General features: G+C 41.4%; 1 long non-coding RNA gene across 2 annotated transcripts; it reads left to right on the top strand.

The window, feature by feature from the left end:
• Positions 1-11,105: 11,105 nt before the first annotated feature.
• LOC104109042 (uncharacterized) lies at positions 11,106-13,244 on the top strand. Of its 2 annotated transcripts, none has more exons than XR_011412629.1 (2): positions 11,106-11,366; positions 11,579-13,244. It is a non-coding gene; the product is annotated as an uncharacterized lncRNA (long non-coding RNA). The 2 variants fall into 2 exon arrangements; XR_011412628.1 differs by having other exon boundaries at positions 12,092-13,244.
• Positions 13,245-17,067: the final 3,823 nt, after the last annotated feature.

Raw genomic sequence — 17,067 nt, forward strand, 5'->3', positions numbered from 1 at the left:
TTTACCGATCTATGCTATAGTTATAACTTATTTATCCATCTAAACTCTATATATATAAGTTATAACTATAGCATAGATCGGTAAAAATTCGAATGTATTTTGCAAAATCACAATTGATGTGGCATTATCATCACCTAAGGGAGAGAACATATAGAGAAGAGAAAGATGGGATAAGGAGGAGGAGCCCATAATATGAGTGGATTAATACGAGACCCATGTGCAGCCCAATCTATATTCCCATTTCATCATAAGCAAGCTCACAGAAAGCGACTCTACCGACCAAACACTCACAACTGAGAAATTTTATTTTGAATGAGACATGCTATGTAATACTTGAGTGATGGTAGTGATTGCTTGTCAAATGGAACCTGTGGGACCTACAATTAATGAAATCTTTTTTAAAAAATACTCCCCGCTCTCCATATTCACCTTCCCGTTTCCCAGTCCGCCACCTTCGCCCCTCCCCCTTTCTCTCTCTCTCTCTCTCTCTCTCTCTCTCTCTCTCTCTCTCTCTCTCTCTCTCTCTTTGTTCTTCTTCCTCCCATCAACGTATAGAAAAACAACCCATCTGTTATTATCTTTTTCAGCTTCAAAAAGTATTTCAAGTTAGTGTTATCTATTTCATTCTTCAAAAAATGTTTGAACCTCCTAGAAAATTAAAGAAAGCTCATGATTTGAAACTTTTTCCGTGTTCTTAAGTTTTCTAGACCAAACCCATCAACTTTGCTTGTTCATCTGCCATTGACATGCAAATTAAAATCGATAAACAAGTGAAATATGTTTTACATATACACAAGACTAGAGAGAAATGCATACGCGAAAAAAGTAGCTTTTATATTATTGGATCGATAATTTTGGACGGGAATATATTAATCTTAGTAATATTTTGAACCCCCACTTATTAAAAGATACTTTTCCTTCTTGATAGGAGGGCAAACATACAGAGCTGGTATGCTTGAATTTTTGAAACTAAACAATGTATACGGTCGAAATAGATTTCGGCCTTCGTACGATTGATCGGGGTCGAAACATAATGGAGAAAAGAAAGACTTCGTAATATCAGATGGTTCCAAAGGTGGTATAAACAAGCTTCAGATTTCGAGTATAGATCAAACACCGAGTTCGAAGTCATTATCGAGCTCGGGTCTGAATCGAACTATGATGAGATGATTTCGAGCTTAAGGGGCAGAGGTCAACCGGGATCGAGTCCGAATCATCACCTGATCCCGAGTCCATATTGAGTTCTAGAAGCAATACCGACCAGCATCGAGGCCGATCGAGCTCGAGCTCACAGACAAGAACCGTTGCAAACACACTAAGGGAGAGAATCTCGGCGAAAATTAGAGAAAAACTAATTTATCATGGGTTCTCCACTATGTATTTTTAATTATATGTAAAGTAGGATCCTCCACTATAAAGAGGATGGCTACATTTCTGTAGAGGGCAGTTTTTTGGCTTACATTGTAATTCAAGCACCGCATTCTCCTATATTCAAGGATTATTCTTTTAAGCTTCATTAATTGATTCATTGTGCTTAGTCCTAAAAATCATCTTCTTTCCAACCTTGTTTATTTTGCGTTCTTTGCAATCCATATTTGATATTTTTATTTATCCCTACCATTTGTATCAAGTTATACCACGTACCCTTAGAACTGCGTACAAATTTAACTCTATCCGTTTTTCGGATAAACAGTTTGGCGCCCACCGTGGGGCTAAGGATAACAGTGGTTATTTGATACGAATCTGCAAAAACACACCGTTTTGCGCTTGTTTCCGAAAGTATCTTGGATTTCGGATTAGCAACGACTAACTACCAATCAAATGGCCTCACCTATCGACAACGAAGTCGGTCTTCAAGATGAGAACAAAAACTTGACACCCAGTACCGAAAGACCACTTGTCAACGCCGTTGGAGCTCGAATCGAAGTGCCGATAGATATCAATTCGCACGTGGCCATTGAGGCGAACCTACATTCTGAACTTGAAAATAGCATTCATGGTGGCACTCGGTCTGCAGCTCAAGATACCCATAAAGTCGAGGAAAATGGCGGCAGCTTTGTGTATGATTTTCGAAATGTTGCAAGCTCAACAGGCAGCAATAGCTCAGTTGCAGAGCCAAACCCAGTTACCGAGCAGGACGGAGCCCAGTCTACCTCGAGAAATTGCCCACAAAATGGAGCCAGCCATAGTGAGGTCAAATGAGCAAGAATCGGGGACTACTCCCGAAATTGCTAAAATACTCGAGGAGCTCACAAAGCGAGTCGAAGCCAACGATAAAAAAATAGAAATATATAACTCTAGGGTCGATCAGATCCCGGGATCTCCACCAATGATAAAAGGGTTGGATTCTAAAAAATTCATGCAAAAACCGTTTCCCTCGAGCGTAGCCCCAAAACCAATCCCCAAAAAATTCGGTATGCCCGAAATTTCCAAATATAACGGAACGACCGACCCCAACGAACACGTCACTTCTTACACGTGTACCATCAAGGGAAATAATTTAGAAGAGGATGAAATCGAATCTATGTTGTTAAAAACATTCGGAGAGACCCTCTCGAAGGGAGCAATGATTTGGTATCACAACCTAACACTGAATTCCATCGACTCGTTTGCCATGTTAGCAGATTCTTTTGTAAAAGCACACGCCGGTGCCATAAAAGTCGCAACAAGGAAATCGTACCTTTTCAAGGTAAAACGAAAGGATAACGAGATGCTAAGAGAGTTCGTATCTCGTTTTCAAATGGAACGAATGGATCTGCCACCAGTCACAGACGATTGGGCTGTTTAGGCTTTCACTCAAGGTTTGAACGAACGAAGTTCGACGGCTTCACGGCGGTTGAAGCATAACCTGATCGAATACCCATCCATCACGTGGGCTGACGTGCACAATCGGTACCAATCAAAAATTAGGGTCGAAGATGATCAGTTGGGGTCTGAACCCGCTGCTCGAAGGGATATTAATCGAGAACAAAGTCTGATCAGGGATCGATACCGACCGTATAATGGAAACCACATAATCGGTGAATCGAGACATAACCCCGGACAAAATAACAAAAGAAGTGATCGAGGTAAAGGGTCTCGGGGGGCTGATGAACAGAAGTAGGTTCGACAGGCCTGTCGGATCTAAGGAAGCGCCTCGGTTATCGAAGTATAACTTCAGCATTGATGCATCCGCCATCGTGTCGGCCATCGGACGCATCAAAGACACTAAATGGCCTCGACCCATGCAGATCGATCCTGCCCAGAGGAATCCCAATCAAATGTGCGAATATCATGGCACCCATGGCCATAGAACGGAAGATTGCAGGCAAGTAAGAGAGGAGGTAGCCGGTTATTCAACAAAGGGCACCTTCGAGAATTTTTAAGCGATAGGGAAAAGAGCCATTTTAAAAACAGGGATTTTGGCAAGCAAAATGAACAAGAAGAACCACAGTATGTCATTCACATGATCATCGACGGCGCCGATACCCCTCAAGGACCGGTGATTAAATGCACAAAGACATCGATTGTGAGAGAGAAAAGATCTTGAACTCAGGATTACACACCCATAGGAACTTTGTCCTTCAATGATGAAGATGCAGAAGGAGTCATACAACCTCATAACAATGCACTGGTAATATCCGTACTTGTGAATAAAACCAAAGTTAAGCGTGTGTTAATTGATCCAGGTAGCTCGGCCAACATCATTAGATTGAAGGTTATGGAATAGCTCGGTCTACAGGACCAGGTCATACCCGCAACCCTGGTTCTAAACGGATTCAATATGGCATGTGAAACCACCAAAGGCGAGATAATTCTACCGATAAACGTGGCCGGGACCATCCAGGAAACGAAGTTCCACGTAATCGAAGGCGACATGAGGTACAACGCCTTTTTTGGAAGGCCATGGATCCACAACATGAGAGTTGTACCTTCGACCCTACACCAGGTCCTTAAATTCCCAACATCAAGGGGAGTCAAAATAGTGTACGGAGAACAATCGGCCGCAAGAGAAATATTTGCCGTTGAGGAAGCGAATCCGATATCCCCGCCTTCGCCAATAAAGGGATCGGGCTTAAAGGGGGAATAAGATGCCAAATCGCAATCACAAACATCAACTTTAACCCGACCAAAAAATCAGAAGATTGATGAAGATGATGATCAAAGGATCCCTTGATCCTTCATGGTTCCCGATGATTTCGACGCTACCAAATAAACGATTGAGGAATTGGAGCAAGTCACACTAATCGAGCACTGGCCCGAACGGAAGGTATACCTGGGAACATGGTTGACCCCCGAACTCAGGAAAAAACTTATTCAATTTCTTATCGATAACGTAGATTGTTTTGCCTGGTCCCATTTAGATATAATAGGGATCCCACCGGATATAACGACACATCGGCTAAAGGTTAGCACCAATGATCCATCAGCCCGGAGAGCAACTTCACTCAGTCCTATCCCCATGGACATTCATGAAATGGGGAATGGATATCGTCGGCCCTCTGTCATCGGCCCCAGGTAAAGCTAAGTTCATTTTATTTATGACTGACTATTTCTCTAAATGGGTTGAAGCACAGGCGTTCATGAAAGTAAGAGAGAAAGAGGTTATAGACTTTATCTGGGATCATATCGTATGTCGATTCGGGATACCCACCAAAATTGTGCGTGACAATGGGAAATAGTTTATCGGCAATAAAGTGACGAAATTCTTCAAAGACCACAAAATAAAAAGGATATTATCAACACTGTATCACCGTAGTGGGAACGGACAGGACGAATCAACGAACAAAACTATCATTCAAAACCTAAAGAAGAGGCTGAACGTCGCTAAAGGAAAATAGAGAGAAATCCTACCCGAAGTCCTTTGGGCATATCGAACAACATCAAAATCTAGTACGGGGGCAACCCCGTTCTCCTTAGTATATGGCTCCGAAGCCTTGATTCCAGTCGAAGTCGGGGAACCCAGTGCTAGGTTTTGATATACAACAAAAGAATCAAATAGCGAGGCTATGAACACTAGCCTCCAATTATCGGATGAAAAACGAAAGATGCCCTTGTCCAATTGGCCGCCCAAAAGTAGCGAATCGAAAGATACTATAATCGAAGAACCAAGCTTCTCCATTTTAAACTCGGGGACTTAGCGCTAAGGAAAGTCACCCTCAGTACCCGAAATCCAAACGAAGGAAAATAGGACCGAATTGGGAAGGACCGTATTAGGTTCTCAAAAACATCAGAAAAGGATCATACAAGCTCGGTATTATAAACGGCAAACAACTATCAAGCAATTGGAATGTGTCACACTTGAAACGATACTACTGCTAAGGTACGACCCTCCCATATTCGTTTACATTTTGAAACTAACCCCTGCAGGAGTCCGATCAGGAGCTAGGATGGATCCTTCAATACGAAGCCCTAGGTCTGGAAGCACGCATTGCACTCTTTTTCCCTTAGAACGATTTTATCCCAAATGGGTTTTTCGGCAAGGTTTTTAATGAGGCAACCAATGATCGTGCTAAACTTAGAAATAATTCGACAGTATCCCAGGCCTCTTTACAATCGACCTCGAATACTGGGGGGCATTAGCCCTCAAATATATCAAGTTTTGATGCAAGAAAGTTATTTCGTAACAACAGGGTTCCAATAGGAAAAGTTGTAAGAGCCAAATGGTCAAAACGAACCATGCTCATGTAGTTGGCCCGAGCCCTAACGCAAAACATGAACACATGTATAATGACTTGCAAAGAAAGTTCTCTTCTTTACCGATATCTTATATCCAAGGAAAATTCCTCTATTTTGAGATTTATTATGCAAACAGGATTGAGATAAATCTCCGAGTCCGAGCATGCACTCACTCGACCATTAAGCCTACGGGCTACATTTCTTCGAGTTCAAAATATTCACTCGACTAATAAGCCTACGGGCTACTCTTATTCCGAGTTCGAGCAAGCGCTCACTCGACCATTACGCCTACGGGCTACATTACTTCGAGTTTAAAATATTCACTCGACTAATAAGCCTACGGGCTACTCTTATTCCGAGTTTGAGCAAGCACTCACTCGACCATTATGCCTACGGGCTACATTACTTCCAGTTCGAAAACATTCACTTGACTATTACGCCTACGAGCTACATTACTTCGAGTTCGAAATATTCACTCAACTAATAAGCCTACGGGCTACTCTTATTCCGAATTCGAGCAAGCACTCACTCGACCATTACGCCTACGAGCTACATTACTTCGAGTTCGAAACATTCACTCGACTACTAAGACTACGGCTACATTACTTCGAGTTTGAAAACATTCACTCAACTATTATGTCTACGGGCTACATTACATTAAATTCGAAACATTCACTCGACTACTAAGCCTACGGGCAACATTACTTCGAGTTCGAAAACATTCACTTGACTATTATGCCTACGGGCTACATTACTTCGAGTTCGAAAACATTCACTCAACTATTACGCCTACGGGCTACATTACTTCGAATTCGAAATATTCACTCGACTACTAAGCCTACAGGCTACATTACTTTGAGTTCGAAAACATTCACTCGACTATTATGCCTACGAGCTACATTACTTCGAATTCGAAACATTCACTCGACTAATAAGCCTACAAGATACTTTTATTTCAAGTTCGAGCAAGCACTCACTCGACCATTATGCCTAAGGGCCATATTACTTCGAGTTCGAAATAGTCACTCAACCATTACGCCTACGGGCTATATTACTTCGAGTTCGAAATAATCACTCGACTATTATGCCTACAGGCTGTATTACATCGAATTCTAATCACTCAACTAGACTACTAAGCCTATGAGCTACCTTATTTCAAGTTTGAGTAAGCGCTCACTCGGTTATAAAGGCTACGAAGTCCAAATTCGATCAAATTGCCTAAATACTTGTGAAAACATTCATAAGGCATGAATAAAATCTTCACAAGGCAGGAAACAAAACAGAAGCAAGTCGGCAAAAGAAAAAGATATGTTTATATATACAAGATTGTTTACATGATTGATTGCAGCGTAGAAACTAAGGGCTAAGTTTCTTGGTTATCCCCGGGAGCGGTCTCTTCTCCACCTGGCTCCCTCTCATTCTCGGACCCGCTCTTACTCCCATCATCATCGGAAGCCAAAGCTTCATCAGCGAAAGCCAAGGCTTCAACATCGACTTCGAGTTATTTAGCCCATTTTTATCTCTTCAGTGAGATCGAATCCTCGAGCATGGATCTCCTCGAGGGTCTCCCTCCGAGATCGGCACTTAGCGAGTTCGGCGACCCAATGTGCTCGAGTATCAGCGGTCTCAGCTGCCTCTCTTGCTTGAACCTGAGCAGCTTTAGCATCGGCCCGATAGACGACCACGAGTGCATCCGCATCGGCCTTTGCCTTTTCGGCATCAGATTCGGCCTTGGAAAGTTCAGAGGCCAACCGAGCCTCGAGCTCCTCTATTCTTCTTGCTTGAACAAAGCCTTTTTCCTTCAATTTTTGGAGTTGGTTTTCGGCCGATGATAATTAGGCTCGAGCAACTTCTTTCTATGCAGTAAAGCGGTCCATACCTTCTTTACACTTCAAAGACTCCGCTTTTATCACATCGACTTCTTCCCGGAGTTTTCCGATCATCTCCATTTTCTACTGCAGCTGTGAGACCGAAAAATTAGCCATCATTCTGGTATCGAGCCCATAGGTTTTTAAAAGTATTATTACCTGCTCGGACAGATCGGTCTGATCTTGGTGAGCCTTGGCCAACTCATCTCAGAGGTCTTTTATTTCTTCTCCCCTTGCCCTAAGAGGAGTTTTAGGGAGTTCCTCTCCTCCGTAACCCGTTGAAGGTTGGCCTCGTATTGACGCAACTCGATTCGGGACTGAGAACATGCTTCTCGATGAACTACCACGGCCTGCAAAGAAAGAAGAAACGAAGTTGGAAAAGAAAAGCAAACATAAAGGTAATACCAAGAAAATAATTTAAGGCTTACCTGATTCAAAGCCTGCTGCACCCCGTGAAAAAGATCTGATGCATCACTAGTACTGGCAACGTCCTCGACACCGGTAAATAGGTCACGAAAAGGATCCTCTCCATCATGAGGCCTGTCTAGTTTGTGGGCCCCCAAAGCTTGGGCTTCCCGAATTGCCCCTGCAGAAAATGCAGGGAAGGTGGACGAGTCTTCGATTGCTACTGCCCCAAGTGAATCACTTGAAGCATTCTCTTCGGTACGAAGAGATTCGAGGAGAGCCCCTTCAGACATATCCCCCATCTGTTGGCTTTGATGGGAAGCATCTTCGATCTCCAACAACTCGGGGACTCCGCCCAAATCTTTCTCCGATGTATCCTCAGTTCGAGACGGAGCCTTATGAACCACCATCTATCTAGATGCCTGTGGAACGTCGGTGGTCTTCTTCGTTCGGGCCGCCAGCACGGACCCATCATTTTCCTCTTCTTCTTCTTCTTCTTCTTCTTCTTCTTCTTCTTCTTCATACCTTAGATGCAGGACTGATTCTACGGTCAAAGGAATGGTATTCTTGTTCGGCTTATGAGCCGTTCTCTTCTTCGATTTTGGATCTTCGGGAACGGAGACTCTTTTCCTCTTATTATCTTTCACCGGCTTTGGGATAGAGGCCGAAGCCTCCTCCTCGATGGACGAGGGCCTCAAAACCGCATCTTTTCCCACACCTACATATGGGAAATTTTATTAAAATATATAGAAAGCATCTTGTTTGAACTATCAAAAAGTACGAGAAAGGGGCTTACCATGATTTTTGGCCTCTCATCGGCCCTTTGACAAATCATGCCATGAGCGCTCGGCGTATGTGGAGGTCAAAGCCAGAGCTCGTACCTAGCTTTTTAGATCAGGAACTACTCCGGACATCTAGGGAACTGCTGCAGCACAAAAGAGGAATATCGGTGAGAAGAGAAATGAAAGGGCAAAATAGAAGGAAGTAACAGCGGAATTACACTTACGTTTCATATTCCATTACTCGGGAAAAGGCATCTTTTCAGTCGGAATCAGGTCTGAAGTCCTTACTCGAACGAACCTGCCCTTCCAGCCTCGATCCCTGTCCTCGTCAATGCTCGAGAACAGAGCCTTGGTAGCCCGATGCTGAAGTTTTATTAACCCTCCTCGAAAAAGGTGAGGACAGTACAATCAGATGAGATGGTCGAGGGTGAACGACATCCCCTCGATTTTGTTCACAAAATATCGAATCAAAATAACGATCTGCCAAAAAGAAGGATGGACCTGGCCTAGGGTTATTTGGTATTGACGGCAGAAGTCAATAATAACAGAGTCGAGGGAATCTAACGTGAAAGGGTAAGTATACTCACTTAAAAACCCTTTCACGTAAGTATTGATATCTTCGTTGGAAGAAGGGATTATTATTTCTTTATTCTCCCAATTGCAATCTTTCTTTAGCTGTTTGAGGTGCCTCTCGGTTATCGAACACATGTACCTCGATACTGGCTCACATCGGCTGGGAATCGATGAGCTTTTATCGAACTTAAAATCAGAGGTAAGAACATACGCCCCAGGAACGCACTCCTCAGGCCGTGGCTCTACCGGGGTTTTGTCGGCGGCAGACTGTGAAGATGAAACTTTCTCTTTCTGAGGAACGGTTGTGATGTTTTCACCATTTTTGAATTTAAAGGTCGAGAATAGAAGAAAGTGACAAAGATTTTGTAATTTTGAAGAAAGGCTTTTGCAAAGAGGAATCACAGATTTGTGAATAAACTCAGAGAATACGAAAAAGAACTTGGAAAATTTGGAAGATTGAAGATGTAAAAGTGGTAAATGGTAAAAGGAATGGCTATTTATAGATTAAAGTAATGGCGGTTTAGTGTCAGCGGTGGCCGACCACCATCTGACATGCATTGAATGCCTTGAAAAACTAAATCGACAGGACAACTATCACGTGCGCCATGATCGAGCCCAATGTGAACGTCAACTTATAATCCAATCGAGCCATTGAGAAATCATATCGTTTCTCACTACATCCTTCCCGAGAAATGAGGGGACTATCTGTATACGGTCGAAATAGATTTCGGCCTTCGTACGATTGATCGGGGTCGAAACATAATGGATCAAAGAAAGACTTCGTAATATTGAGATGGTTCCGAAGGTGGTACAAACAAGCTTCAGATTTTGGGTATAGATCAAATACCGAGTTCGAAGTCATTATCGAGCTCAGGTCCGAATCGAACTATGATGAGATGATTTCGAGCTTAAGGGTCAGAGGTCAACCGGGATCGAGTCTGAATCATCACTTGATCCCGAGTCCATATCGAGTTCTAGAAGCAATACCGACTAGCACCGAGGCCGATCGAGCTCGAGCTCACAGACAAGAGCCGTTGCAAACACACTAAGGGAGAGAATCTCGGCGGAAATTAGAGAAAAGTTGATTTATCATGAGTTCTTCACTATGTATTTTTAATTATATCTAAAGTAGGATCCTCCACTATAAAGAGGATGGCTATATTTCTGTAGAGGGTATTTTTTTGGCTTACATTGTAATTCAAGAACCACATTCTCCTATATTCAAGGATTATTTTTTAAGCTTCATTAATTGATTCATTGTGCTTAGTCCTAAAAATTATCTTCTTTCCAACCTTGTTTATTTTGCGTTCTTTGCAATCCATATTTAATATTTCTATTTATCACTTCGATTTGTATCAAACTATACCACGTACCCTTAGAACTGCTTAAAATTTAACTCTATTCATTTTTTGGGTAAATAAATAGTTTCATTAGTATAGTGAAATTGTGAATTTTTTTTGGAGAGATTTGAGAGAGGGTGGTGTTGGGGGGAAGAAGAAGAAAGTGGAAGAGAGAGAGAAGGTGGAGGGTTTGGGGGGATATGGGGAACGGTGAATGAGAATGGAGAGAAGGAGTATTAGTTTTTAATTTTTCATTAATTGCGGGTCCCCCAGGTGTCATTTGGCAAGCAACCACTATCTTCACTCAAGTATTATATGACATATCTCACTCAAAATAAAACTTCTTCTCACAACTCTGTATTATATTTGAGTGTAATAATAATAAATTATTTTTGAATGAACACTTGACATAATTAGTAAAGTTATTTTTATATAACCAAGAGGTCATGTTGCAAGCAGTTAAAACAGTCCCGCCCCCCGCACGGGAGCTTAGTATGCTGGCTGCCCTTCTAGTGTAATAATAATAAAATAATAACTCATCACTATTACACTCACTCTCAAAAACTCATCTTTTCTCCTTACGCAATGCCTCACCGAGAATAACCCCTCTTTTCTGTCCCTATCTATCTTTCATCTCCATCTTACCTCTCTTTCTCCCCCCTCCCCACCCCATGTAGCATTGTGTGTTTTCCTGAATCTGGATCCGTTCTTACCTTGTAAACTTTGCATTTTTATCAAAGGTAATTTGTTCATTCTTTGCCTTTATTTTACAGTGTTTTATCTTCTATTTTGTTTCCAGTAGATTTGTTGTATTTGAGTTTTTTAGAAATTCTATTTTCATGGTTCATTTAGTCGGATTTTGTGCAAATTGGTACACTGCTTTTGCAACGGAGTTTATGGATTTCTTCATTGGGTATTAGATGGTTAAATAGATTTCTTTATTGGGTATCAGATGGTTCTTTAAATTGGAGAATTTGGAATTGGATCTTTGGCATCTTGTGAACAGATTCTAGATATTCCCTTTTATCCTTGTACTGTGAGTTAAAAATAGATATAATTATCATTTATCTTCTTTTATCTGTCTGATCCTCCTTTTAAACGCTAAATCTTTCCTTCTATCACTGAGTGTGCAAATTTTTCTTGAACTACATATCCATAGAGACTAGGTAAAGCTCTTTTTCTCTGTGGTTATGATTCACGTATTTCTTGATTTTATTCTATTCTTGGCTCAACATGGAGTAGTTATTTTTAATTAATTAGTGTATTTTTCTCTCTTTCGTCAAGTTTCTTACATTTAATTTCTTATATTGGTTGTCCTAAATGGAATGGCTTCTTTCAAGACTTTTCTGGTTCCAATTGAATAGCTTTCTGACCAATAACATTTGGCGTGATGATACCTATAAGTTATTCAAGTGGCTAAGTTTCTTTGAGGAGCTTAATGAGCTACAACTTTTATGTTATTTAGTTTTGGGTCAGGATAGTAGTCACGAAGAGGCATTTTGTTGGGCAGAAGTGTGAGCAGAGTAAGCATGTCAAGTGACAGTTGCACCCACTGGTGTCATAGTTGTGGGCAACCCGTGAATCTCGTAAATGCTGTTTGCCACAATTGCCTTGGTAGTTTTGTTCAAGAGCTCAATGACATAATGAGTAGTAGTGCAGATTATCAGAACCAGAGGCCGAGATTTATGGAATCTGTCTCAAACTTTTTAAGACGGCAAATCTCTGCTAGAAGTAATATTTCTGAGAGAGGGAGATCTGATGGGGGTGCCGAACAAAGAAATTTGTGGAATCCCTTGCTGATTTTCAGTGGTGATACGCCTGTTCAGATGCCTGGGGATGGTGGAGTTATGGAGTTTCTTAATGAGGCTCTTGGCTTCCGAAGAGAAAATGGTGGTGATTATTTTGTTGGTCCTGGAGTGGAAGAATTCTTTGAAGAAATTGTCAATAGCAATCAGAGTGGTGCTCCTCCTGCCTCAAGATCTTCAATTGATGCCCTGCCTACAGTCAAGATATTGAAAAATGATATTTAGATCGGATTCCCACTGCCCTGTTTGCAAAGAGAAATTTGCACTAGGGACACAGGCAATAAAATTGCCTTGCAAGCATTTATATCACTCAGATTGTATAGTTCCATGGCTAGAACAGCGGAGTTCATGTCCTGTTTGTAGACAGGAGCTGATACCTCAACGATCTGGCAATGACCATTGTTCTCCAAGCTCCAGGAGTCAAACTAGAAGCAGCAGTAGGCGATACAGTGGTAGGGAGGACAGTTCTCAGAATTTAGAAAGGCGGAGGCATGGTCGTTCCTCTGGCGTTTTGGCTCATCTCATTCTAGTTCCCCTAGTACTCCAGCTGCTGAAACTAACTCACAGACCAGCCATCAATACAATCATTACTCTCACTACTATAACTGTCCATTTGAATAACAAGGTTTCTCTAAAAGTAACCTGTTTTCTTTTTTCATATTCTTTATGATCGTAATGTTTTACCTCTGGTTGAACTTAGACTATTTCTCATTTTAGAAAAAAACGCCTTATGTATTTACATGCTTGTAATGTACATTTAAAGTTTTTCATGTGTTTCTATTGACTCCCTCTTGGAAAAAGCTACTTTCATCATTCTTGGCTTAGCTTATCTTCTACTTTCCATTTACATTGTTAGTATACCTTTCTCATATCTGTTAGTGGATTCTATGCTTTTTTTTGGGAGTATAAAACAATAAAATATTGTTATTAGGACGGTCCAAGCTTGCTTGCTCGAATTGATGCTGCATTCGATATCTGTCGTAGTTTATATAACTAGACTAGAAGAATGCGAATCCAACCTTTTCTTTAGCATGCATAAGCCTTACCTTACCCACTCCTTGCCTGATTTTATTCATAAATGAGCATTTTACAAGGATCAAGAACTTCAGCAAACATATTTTCTATATCTGGGGTGGCATGACCGGAAGTAGCTAGAAATTGAGTCTTTGACATTATTCTTAGTTTATTTTGCAGTACGAATTTTCTCTCGAGACTTTCTCACTCCTTATCCTCTATGGTCGGAAAAAATAAAGGTATTTGGAGGACAGTTGAATTCTTGTTTTTTTTTAAAAAATACTGACCACCTCATTCAAAAAATAAAAAGAAAAGAAAGGAAATTCTTGAAACAAATAAAAGAAAAAGAGATAGAATAAAAAGACCTAAAAAACTATGCAGTATGATTTTATGCATGCACATGTCTGCATGTGAGTATCGCTGTGCTTTATAATACCTAATTTGATCTGTTTTACATTATTAAAGCACGAGCAACAAGAAACAAGCTGACAACGGGTTCTATGATCATGCTCTTTTTGGTACAGGATAATGAATTAATTTAATCAAGATTCGTTCTAGCTTCAAAACACTATAATGTTCAAACATGTGTATGCGCTACTTGTTCATTTGTCGTCTAACATGCAGGATGGATTAAGTGGAATAAAATTGATTGGGTGATAGAGTTGTGAAAATATTTGTTTCTTTGCTCGTTTTTTATTATAAGCTTGTGATATATTTTTTTGATGCAGCAAGTAAAGAATTCCCAACATATCGTATTCTCAGTTCTTGAAAATTTAATGGCAAAAGGTACCTTTTTATTCAAATATTGTACTCGGCATTCTTATTTCTTCTATAATAACCCAATCGATTATTTTGAGTTTTAAAACCTCGTTCCCTAATTTGAAATGTCTCGTAGATTCGTATTGTGATCCCAGACTTGCGGGCATTGGTGCTTCGGGCCTGGAATCGCTCTGGAGCGTTTTGGTACACCTGCATGCTAACTAAAACCTTAAAGTTTATTAAGTCGATTTTGGTCTTTGATTTGAGTTAATGCGCTTTGTTACATGATTTGACCTTGGATACTGTATGGGTCAAAATCTGCTTTCATTAAGATTTGACACAAAGCGGTATCGTGGGAAGCGATATGGCCGGGGTCGATTAGTAGAAAACGGAGCTTGTAACCGAAGAGTCAATAACAGCCGAGGTCGAGTATGACCGGCAGTACTAACGGCTAGTTTTCGAAGTAGAATATTCTCTTGAATATTCTATGGTACCGGTACTTTTAGGGTTAATTGGGAAATGTCCCATATAAATAGAAAAGGAGATAGGGAAAGGAGGGACACACAACCTTTCTAAGACTGACACTCTCTCTGAATAAAAGACAACTATTACCTTTCTAAAGAGATTGGATGATCCATTATTCCACACTTTTTCTGTTAGATTTGAAAAAAGTCCTAACATTCTAGTACTGGTCTTTCATTCATTATTGTCAGAAAGAAGAATCATCCACTTCATTTAATATTGGGTAAATCATTCTCCTTATTTACTTTAATACCATTTATTGTTATTTATTGTTCAATATTCCCCCATCATCAAGGATCTTGGAACATTGAACGCACACTACATTTATTCTTCTCTCAATATTGCTTTTGTGTTATCTGTGTCAATCAATCATAGATCTGAAGTTATTATCATCAACTAGGTTTAGCTCTTCATTTTATTAAATTAATTAGTTTAATCGAACATCTGCTTTTCTTGGTAAAATAATTTGGTGCCGTCTGTGGGGATTCTCTAGTTAAATCTTTAGTTTCTTCTAGATCTATAACTGGCACAGTTCACAAAAAAAAAGAGAAGCTCCTACTTTCTTGTACACCGAGATCTGACATGGCAGGTAAGGGAGAAGAAAGGATGAAGGAAGTGGTCGTTCTCACTACTAACCTCTTAAACACCATCAATGAGGTCTCTGAAACAGAAGGCGAAGACATAATGCCTAACAGCTCTCCCCGACGAAGTGGATCACCCCTCCCTCACGGCAGTATCACAACATCCCGTGGTAAAGGAGCTTCCACGTCCACAGCGGAAGAGGCACCACCAGCGGTGAAGAAGCTACTCGAAGCTTGGCTGACAAATACGCTGACCGACATCCTCAATAAGCCCACTCAGGAGGCAGTTAGAGAAAATGCAAGGACTTGCATTGCACCAGCAACGGCCAAGCAATACGGCCCTCCCCCTTCAGTAACAGGTATCACTCACAATATTAATAATACAGGTAACGACACCCTCATGACCATTTTGAGGAAAATGGAAAAATGAAAACAAAATGCTTCGGGATCAAATGAGAGAACACCAAGAAAAATTTGACAAATTACCGGGTGCCCCAAAACTCTTGCCAAAAAGAGACGTTAGTTGGTTCGTCGAGCAACCCTACAATGATGAAGTAGCCCCACATGCCATATCCAAGACGTTCAAGATTCCACCTTATCTGAAAATTTATGATGGTATGACCAACCCCGAAGATCATGTAACTCACTATGTCACTGCGGTAAAGGCAATGATCTCGCCAAAGAACAAGTCTCCTCTATCTTGTTGAAAACGTTCGGCGAGCCCCTTACCGGAGGAGCATTAACTTGGTATTCACAGCTGCCCGCATGCTCCATTAAAACATTCGAAGAGATGACCGACAAGTTCGTAAAGGCCCATGCTGGGGCTAAAAAGGCAGAGGCAAGGGTGAACGATATATTTGCCATCAAACAATCACCCGAAGAGGGATTGAGGGACTTCCTCACTTGATTCAACAGAGTAAGGATGACCTTACCGAATGTATCGGAAGGAATGGCTGTAGCAGCTTTCCAGAACGGGATGAACAGGAATGGCTCAAGGGAGACCAGAAAACTATTAAACCGGCTTATAAAATATCCTTCAACCACTTGGGATGAAATACACAACGCCTACTGTGCCGAGGTCCGTGCCGACGAAGATGACCTGAATGGGCCAACTCATCGATTGACCTCGGTAGAAGACAAAACCAGGAACGATCGAAGAAATGATGCCAAGAGAGATCTTGCAGCTCCACGATCCAACCGAGAAAGGCATCAGCCATATGTCAGAAGCGCCATCATGCCCCCCTCCCGCCACAAAGAAGGCCCATCTAGGTCAAGGACAGGGACTCACTGGAATGAGAGAGGTATGCCCCCTTACTATCCGCTCACAATTTTTGTGTGTCACCCTCAAAAATAGTCTATGCATTTGAGAAGCTCGGACCAAAAGTGAAGTGGCTACAAAAGATGAGATCAGATCCAAGCACTAGAAAATCAGACACCCTCTGTGAGTTCCACCAAGAGCGAGGTCACAAATCGAGGACTGTATCGCCCTAAAACAGGAGGTCGTGAATATGCTTCATCAAGGATACCTCAAAGAATTGTTGAGCGACCGAGGAAGGACCAACTTTGCCCGAGGACGTGAACAACACCAAGGACCATCTATACCACCCTCACCGGCTCACACCATTCAAATGATCATCGGGGGCGGCGATGACGTTTCGATCAACAGCGTAAAGTTCGCCATAACCCACAAGCTCAAACGGTCAATCATTCATGAACGGTACAACGAACTCGAAGAAAGTATCATTTTCGATAAGTTAGAT

Source organism: Nicotiana tomentosiformis, chromosome 1 (genome assembly GCF_000390325.3).
Source record: "Nicotiana tomentosiformis chromosome 1, ASM39032v3, whole genome shotgun sequence".
Taxonomy (NCBI): domain Eukaryota; kingdom Viridiplantae; phylum Streptophyta; class Magnoliopsida; order Solanales; family Solanaceae; genus Nicotiana; species Nicotiana tomentosiformis.